The sequence below is a fragment of the Tupaia chinensis genome, unplaced genomic scaffold (assembly GCF_000334495.1).
Source record: "Tupaia chinensis unplaced genomic scaffold, TupChi_1.0 Scaffold139585_1, whole genome shotgun sequence".
In the NCBI taxonomy this organism is placed as follows: Eukaryota; Metazoa; Chordata; class Mammalia; order Scandentia; family Tupaiidae; genus Tupaia; species Tupaia belangeri.
Window position 1 is genome coordinate 174047 of NW_006199468.1, and position 8727 is coordinate 182773.

Below are 8727 nucleotides of genomic sequence, written 5' to 3' on the forward strand. Positions count from 1 at the left end.
ATGCGCCCAGCGTGAGTTTTAAGCCACCGGGTCCGGGACACGAACTGCGGTCGACTACGTGGGAGTCCAGCGACATAGCCATTACGCTAACTGCTGATTCCCAATAATTATTAAAAATAAATAAATAAAGTTAAATAAAATTATTCTTTAAAGAACAACTTTTTGTTGTTAAAATAAAGATAGGTCAATTTTTATTTCAGGAATTGTTTTTCCTTAAACTTAATTATGTTTTTTTTTTTTTTTTTAGAATTATTTTGTTTTAACTTTATTATTATTATTATCATTATTATTTTCCAGTTTGATCAGAGAGAGACAGAGATAGAGAGGAAGTGAGAAAGCAAGCCACCAGGTCCGAGACTTGAACCGTGGTCGGCCACGTGGGAGTCCAGTGCCTTTAACCACCATGCCACTTACTGGCCCATAAACTTGATTATGTTTTATAATTATGTAATATGGTAAACTGGTTCCAAAATCAACTCTGAAAAATAAGGTATATTCTAAAAAGTTTATCTTTTACCCCTGTCCTAGCCATCTTAAATATTTTTTCTCTCTTTAAAGGTTATTGCTTTTTAGAGCCAGCAGGAGGTGAGGTGGTTAAGATGCCTGAATCCCACATGGCTGACTGTGTGATTCAAATCCAGGATCTAGCAGCTTAAAAATACGGTGGGCAGAGACTAGCAGATGGAGTAACGGTTATGTCGCTGGACTCTCACATAGTCGACCATGGTTTGAGTCCCAGACCCGGCCACTTGAAACTCACACCAGGCACATTTGTGTGTGCCCAAAATTCCAAGTGGAGAATGGAGAAGAAATTGTGGCATGGTTGTCCCCCCAGGGTGATATTTCACTTTCTGTCACTCTGTCTGTCTGTCTCTGTCTCTGTCTCCAGCAAGCACACATGTTTTCTAGCAAAAATCTCTTTGTAAAAAAAAAATAACAACAAAAACATGGCAGACAGGGACCAGCAAATGGCATAAAGGTTATGTCCATCACTGGATCCCTGCATAGTTGACTATTTTTCAAGTCCTGGACCCGGTGGCTTAAAACTCACACCATGTGTGTGTGCATGCATGCCCAGAATCCTGGAAGGAGAATAAAGAAGGGATTGTGGCCATCCCCCTTGGGAGGTGATTTCTCACTTTGTCTCCCTGTCTCTGTGTCCCCGGTGAGTGCATGTGCCCTATAGCAAAAATCTCTTTAAAACAAACAAACAAAAATAAACAAAACAAACAAAAACCAAAAACAGGCATGGGCACGTGCATTCCCCAAATCTCAAAATCGCACATGAGGGACCAGCAGTTAGCGTAATGGCTATATTGCTGGACTCCCATGTAGTCGACCGCGGTTCGCGTCCTGGACCCGGTGGCTTAAACTCACGCCGGGCGCGTGTGCGTACGTGCCCAAGATCCCGAGAGGAGAATGGAGGAGAAGGGATTGCGGCGTGGCCATCCCCTTTGGGGGGTGATTTCTCGCTTTCTGTCTCTATGTCTCTCTCTGTCTGTGTGGTGAGCGCACGCGCCCTATAGCAAAAACCTCTCCAAAAAAATCAATCAATAAATAAATAAATGAAAATAAAAAAGACTAGGGACCAGCAGTTAGCGTAATGGCTATGTCACTGGACTCCCATGTAGTTGACCATGGTTCGAGTTCCGGACCCAGTGACTTAAAACTCACGCCGGGCACGTGTGCGTATGTGCCCAAGATCCCAAGAAGAGAACGGAGGAGAAGGGATTGCGGCATGGCCATCCCCCCTGAGGGGTGATTTCTCGCTTTCTGTCTCTCTGTCTCTGTCTGGTGAGCGCACGCGCCCTAATAGCAAAAAACCTCTCCAAAAGTAAATAAATAAATAAATAAATAAAAGATCTTGGGCGCACACACACACACATGCCCAGCATGTTTTAAGCCCTAGGACTGGGTCTTGAACCACAGTTGACAATGTGGGAGTTCTAGAATGTCCCATTATGCCATCTGCTGGTCCTGCCACCACAGCTTTTATTGACAGAGATTCCAGTTGTTTCCCATCTGCAACCATTACACATAATACTGAATTCAACAGCCTTATACCCTCTTTTTTTTTTTTTTCTTCGTTTGCTATAGGGTCATACTTGCTCACCAGAGAGAGAGAAAGTTGGCCATGTGAGATCCAGCACTTTAGCCTCCATGTCACCAGCGGGCCCACATTTCAATGTATTTCAATCTTTCAGCATATGGTCTATGTCATTTGCTTTCTCCCTAGCCCCCTTTCAACCATAACTTCAGTATTTAGGAAGAGTTTGTATTTTTGTTCTAGTCATTACTTTAGAGTAATACTATTTCTTTTTCCTTAAAAAAGATAATTTAGGGGCCAGCAGATGGTGTAGTGATTAAGGTGCTGGACACTGCCACGTAGCCAACCATGGTTTGAGCCCTCGACCACGTGGCTTGCTTTCTCAGTTTCCCCCTCTGTGTCTCTCTCTGGTCAAATTAAAGTACATGAATGAATAAATAAAATTAAATAAATAATTTTTATAAAAACAGCTAATTTATTTGTCTTGTCTTGTAATACAATGGATGGGGGAGCCAAGTCCCACATAGTCAACATAGTTTAAATCCTGGCCCCAGAGTTTGTCATGTGTGCGTGCCCCAAATCCTGATGAAGAAATGGATGGGGGATTGCAGCATGGCTGCACCCCATTGTGGAGTGCCTTTTCTCTCTGTCTCTCCCCTCCTGACTCTGACAAGTGCATGCACTCTCTGGCAATGAAAAGAACTTTAAAAAAATGAATTTATTGGGACCAACCAGTGTGTAGTGGTTAAAGTGGCTGGATCCCATATGGCCGACACACGGTTTGAGTCCTGTATGTACCCTGCAGCTTGGAAAACACTGCATGTGTGCATGTATGTCTAAAACCCTGAGAGGAGAATGAAGGAGAAAGGATTGGAGTGTGGTCACCCCCCATAGGGGGTTCTTTCTCACTTTCCCTCTCTCCCTATATCTGTCTGTCTCTGCAGAGCACATGTGCCCTATAGCAAAATAAATAAATAAATAAATAAAATAAATAAAAATAAAAAATTAAAAAAATCATCTGTTTACTTTTTCTTAGCTTTCTTTTTTTCTTTTTCTTTCTTTTTTCTTTTTTTGAATAGTATTAGTTAAAAATCATTATTTAGGGGGCCAGCAGGTGGCATGGTGGTTAAGGGGCTGGACACTTCCACATGGCCAACTGTGGTTCAAGTCCCAAGCCATGGTAGCTTGCTTTCTTACTTTCCCTCTCTTTCTGTGTCTATCTCTGGTCAAATTAAAATAAATGCATCGGGACCAGCAGATGGTGTAATGGCTCCATCTCTGGACTCCCATGTAGTCAACTGCAGTTCAAGTCTTGGAGCTGGTGGCTTAAACTCATACTGGGCATGTGTGCATGCGTGCCCAAGATCCCGAGAGGAGAATGGAGGAGAAGGGATTGTGGTGTTGATTTCTCGCTTTCTGTCTCTCTGTTTGTCTTTTTGGCAAGTGCACACGCCCTATGGCATAAACCTCTCAAATAAATAAATAAATAAAATGTATGAGTAAATAAAATGATTATTTAATTTTATTTGTTATTTTTAAATTTGCTATAGGGTACATGTGCTCATTAGAGAGAGTGGGAAAGTAAGAAAGCAAGCCGCCAAGTCTGGGACCTGAACTACACAGTCAGCCATTTGGGAGTCCAGCACATCAACCACCATGCTACCTGCTGGTCCTATTATTTTTTAACTTGCTATAGGATACATGTGCTAGAGAGAGAGAGAGAGAGAGAGAATGAGAAAGCAAGCTGCCAGGTCTGGGACTTGAACTATGGTCAGCCATATTAAAGTCAAGCATCTTAACCACCATACCATCTGCTGGTTTCTTCCTTCCTTCCTTCCTTTCTTTCTCTCTCTTTTTTTCTTTCTTTATTTTCCTCTTTCTTTCTTTCTCTTTCTTCCTTCCTTTCCTCTTTTTCTTTCTTTCTTTTTCTTTCTTTTTTTTTTTTTTAATTGCTGGGAGCATGTGTTCTCATACACAAGAGAGAGAAAGCACTCCAATGAAGCGAGGTCATACCTCAATCCCTCTTCCTCTATTTCTCTGACCTGTCAGAATTCTAGGAGGTTTTTCAAGCCACAAGGGCTGAATGTGAACCACAGTTGGCCAGTGGGATCCAGCTGCAGTGCGCAGTGTGTAACAGCTGTGCCACAGGGCCAGCCCCTAATCCATTCATACGATAAGTACACATGCCACCCTTTTAGGTTACTATTCATATGAGCAATATTAAATTGGCTAGTAATCTTATCCTCCCTTGCACTTAACCTACACTCCTAATTCATTCTCACACGGCCACCAGAGCATATTCTCACCCACTCTCCTTGTTTCTCCTCACTGAGAGTAACGCTGTATTACAGGATTCCCAAGAGACCTAGAGAAATCAGCAAGCACATATTAATGGCTTATTGCTATTGTTCTTTTTATTATTATTAAGACATAACTTATTATTATTATTAAGACATAACTTTTTTAAAAAAATAATAATAATTTTTTATTTAGGAGAGATTTTTTGCTATAGGGCATGTGTGCTCACTGGAGAGACAGAAAGCAAGAAATCACCCCCGAGGGGATGGCCACACCACAATACCTTCTCCTCCAGTCTCCTCTCGGGATTTTGGACATGTACACACACACGTCTAGAGTGAGTTTTAAGCTGCCAGGTCCGGGACTCGAGCTGTCGTGTTGACCACGTGGGAGATGTAGCCATTTCGCCATCTGCTGGTCCTTATTTTATTTATTATTATTACTTTTTAATTTGCTATAGGGCATGTGTGCTCACTAGAGAGAGACAGAAAGAGAGACAGAGAGAGAGAGAGGGAAAATGAGAAATCAAGCCACCACCTTTGGGACTCAAACCACGGTACACCATGTGAGAGTGCAGTGCCCTAACCAGTTCCCTGCTGGCCCTACTATTGTATTTTAAAAAATATTTTAAAAATTTTATTGTATTTATCATTATTATTATTATTTTTTTAATTTGCTACAGGGCCTGTGTGCTCATCAGAGAGCAAGAGGAAGAGAAGGAATGTGAGAAAGCAAGCTATCAGGTGGGAACTAGAACCATGGTTGGTTCCAGTGAGAGTCCAGTACCTCAACCACCACACCACCTGCTGCCCCCAAATACTGTATTTCAACACACGATAAAATAAGCGTATCTATCCCCAGACTTTATGGCCACACTGCATATTGTCAAAGAACTTGGCACCACATGCTGCACTGCTTCCGTTAGAATCACCCTTTATTCTTCACTGTAAATACAATCAGTTTAACCACCATCACCAGTGAGAGATACTGGTGTCTCTTCTGTCATCTTGGTTGTCTAAAGCTTATTCTCTAGACTGTCGGAGAAAATATTCTTCTGTGGTATCTGGACTTGGGGGCGATGTTACAACATCTCCAACAGAGGGAGCCTTCACCTCAGCAAAGACATCCGGATTGGCTCTGCGATCCAAAGCACTTTGAAACCATTGCTTTCAGATCGCAGCTGTGCGTCTCGTCAGGGCTTGCTGTGTCCAGGGCTGTGTTTTAGGGTGCTGTAAGGAAACCTACAAAAGCCAGAGGGTTTGCACATACAAACTTGGGTCAGTAGTTTGGAGAAGATCTCACTATCCCAGAAAGAGGCAAAAGCCAGGTCTACAGTCCGATCCCATCACCACTCCTCCCAGTTAGGAGCTGCAGGTGTGGAGCCACCCTGTGAGCTGATAGGGTGGCCAAAGACAGGCCCAGCTCTGTAAGAGAAGAGACAGATGCACGAGGTCTTTACTTACAGGGATTACTACTCATTTTTCTGATTTAAAAAATTGCTGTAAGAACCAGGTGGTGGTGGTTATGCAACTAGATCCACAAGGGTAAGGACCTGGGTTCCCATCCAGGGACCTCCCTAAGCATATTTTTTTTTTTTTTTTTTTTGAAGACGATAAGTACACATGCCACCCTTTTAGGTTACTATTCATATGAGCAATATTAAATTGGCTAGTAATCTTATCCTCCCTTGCACTTAACCTACACTCCTAATTCATTCTCACACGGCCACCAGAGCATATTCTCACCCACTCTCCTTGTTTCTCCTCACTGAGAGTAACGCTGTATTACAGGATTCCCAAGAGACCTAGAGAAATCAGCAAGCACATATTAATGGCTTATTGCTATTGTTCTTTTTATTATTATTAAGACATAACTTATTATTATTATTAAGACATAACTTTTTTAAAAAAATAATAATAATTTTTTATTTAGGAGAGATTTTTTGCTATAGGGCATGTGTGCTCACTGGAGAGACAGAAAGCAAGAAATCACCCCCGAGGGGATGGCCACACCACAATACCTTCTCCTCCAGTCTCCTCTCGGGATTTTGGACATGTACACACACACGTCTAGAGTGAGTTTTAAGCTGCCAGGTCCGGGACTCGAGCTGTCGTGTTGACCACGTGGGAGATGTAGCCATTTCGCCATCTGCTGGTCCTTATTTTATTTATTATTATTACTTTTTAATTTGCTATAGGGCATGTGTGCTCACTAGAGAGAGACAGAAAGAGAGACAGAGAGAGAGAGAGGGAAAATGAGAAATCAAGCCACCACCTTTGGGACTCAAACCACGGTACACCATGTGAGAGTGCAGTGCCCTAACCAGTTCCCTGCTGGCCCTACTATTGTATTTTAAAAAATATTTTAAAAATTTTATTGTATTTATCATTATTATTATTATTTTTTTAATTTGCTACAGGGCCTGTGTGCTCATCAGAGAGCAAGAGGAAGAGAAGGAATGTGAGAAAGCAAGCTATCAGGTGGGAACTAGAACCATGGTTGGTTCCAGTGAGAGTCCAGTACCTCAACCACCACACCACCTGCTGCCCCCAAATACTGTATTTCAACACACGATAAAATAAGCGTATCTATCCCCAGACTTTATGGCCACACTGCATATTGTCAAAGAACTTGGCACCACATGCTGCACTGCTTCCGTTAGAATCACCCTTTATTCTTCACTGTAAATACAATCAGTTTAACCACCATCACCAGTGAGAGATACTGGTGTCTCTTCTGTCATCTTGGTTGTCTAAAGCTTATTCTCTAGACTGTCGGAGAAAATATTCTTCTGTGGTATCTGGACTTGGGGGCGATGTTACAACATCTCCAACAGAGGGAGCCTTCACCTCAGCAAAGACATCCGGATTGGCTCTGCGATCCAAAGCACTTTGAAACCATTGCTTTCAGATCGCAGCTGTGCGTCTCGTCAGGGCTTGCTGTGTCCAGGGCTGTGTTTTAGGGTGCTGTAAGGAAACCTACAAAAGCCAGAGGGTTTGCACATACAAACTTGGGTCAGTAGTTTGGAGAAGATCTCACTATCCCAGAAAGAGGCAAAAGCCAGGTCTACAGTCCGATCCCATCACCACTCCTCCCAGTTAGGAGCTGCAGGTGTGGAGCCACCCTGTGAGCTGATAGGGTGGCCAAAGACAGGCCCAGCTCTGTAAGAGAAGAGACAGATGCACGAGGTCTTTACTTACAGGGATTACTACTCATTTTTCTGATTTAAAAAATTGCTGTAAGAACCAGGTGGTGGTGGTTATGCAACTAGATCCACAAGGGTAAGGACCTGGGTTCCCATCCAGGGACCTCCCTAAGCATATTTTTTTTTTTTTTTTTAGAGATTTTTGCTATAGGGCACGAGTGCTAACCGAGGAGACAGAGAAACGTAAAGTACAAACTCATCCCTCAGGGGCAATGGCCATGCCGCAATCCTTTCTCCATTCTCTTCTCGAGATTTTGGGCACGCATGCACATGTGTCTGGCTTGAGTGTTAAGCCACCAGTTCTAGGACTCGAACCATGGTCCACTACATGGGAGTCCAGAGATATAACCATTACGCCATCTGCTGGTCCCCACAATGTAACTTTTTAAGGAAAAGTTACTGTGAATCTTTTTTTTTTTTTTAATTATTTTTTATTTAACCTTATTTATTTATTTTAATTTGACCAGAGAGTGACTGCAGTCAGCCATGTGGGAGTTCAGTGCGCTTAACCGCTATGCTACCTGCCAGCCCCACTGTGAATAATCTTTTTTATGTTTTTGTTTGTTTTGGTGAGGGTGTCGTCTTTTTTTTTTTTTTTGCTTTTGCTAAAGGGTGCATGTGGTCACAAGAGAGGAGAAAGAGACAGTGAGAAGGAAAGCAAGAAATCACCACCCAGGAGGGGCAGTCATGCTACAGTCCCTTCTCTGTTCACCTGGGATTTTAGGCAAGCATGTCCATGTGCCCGGTGTGATTCTCAAGCTGCCAGATCCAGGACTTAAACCACGGTCAGTCAGGCCCGGCACCTTAGCCACTGCGCCACCTGCTGGCCTTACTGTGAGTCTCTTTAAAATCTGGGGATGGGTATGGAGAAAAGCAAGAGACCTGGAGAGCTAATCAATCCAGCAAGGTCTCAAGATGTGCCAGGGCACCTTCACACATAGCTGGGGGGGGGTCACCTTCATGGAAAACAACTGGGAAACAGTCATCAAAATACACATACCCTTTGCCTTCACGGTTTCACTTCTGGAAACTGATGCTACAGATATAGTCAAACACAAGCTAATGGCACGTAAACAGTTTCTCGTTGCCATATTGTTCTTTTTTTTTTTTTAAGAATTATTTCTTTTGGGGACCAGCAGTTAGTGTAATGGCTATGTCGCTGGACTCCCACGTCGTC

The 8727-nt window shown here is 42.9% G+C and overlaps 1 long non-coding RNA gene across 1 annotated transcript in view; it reads right to left on the bottom strand.

Annotated features, from left to right (window-relative positions):
* Positions 1–6998: 6998 nt before the first annotated feature.
* LOC102501914 (uncharacterized) overlaps positions 6999–8727 on the bottom strand; it is a 4717-nt gene continuing 2988 nt past the window's right edge. Inside the window, exon 3 of the long non-coding RNA XR_336520.3 lies at positions 6999–7323. This is a non-coding gene — a long non-coding RNA (uncharacterized LOC102501914). The remainder of the gene's footprint in view (positions 7324–8727) is intronic.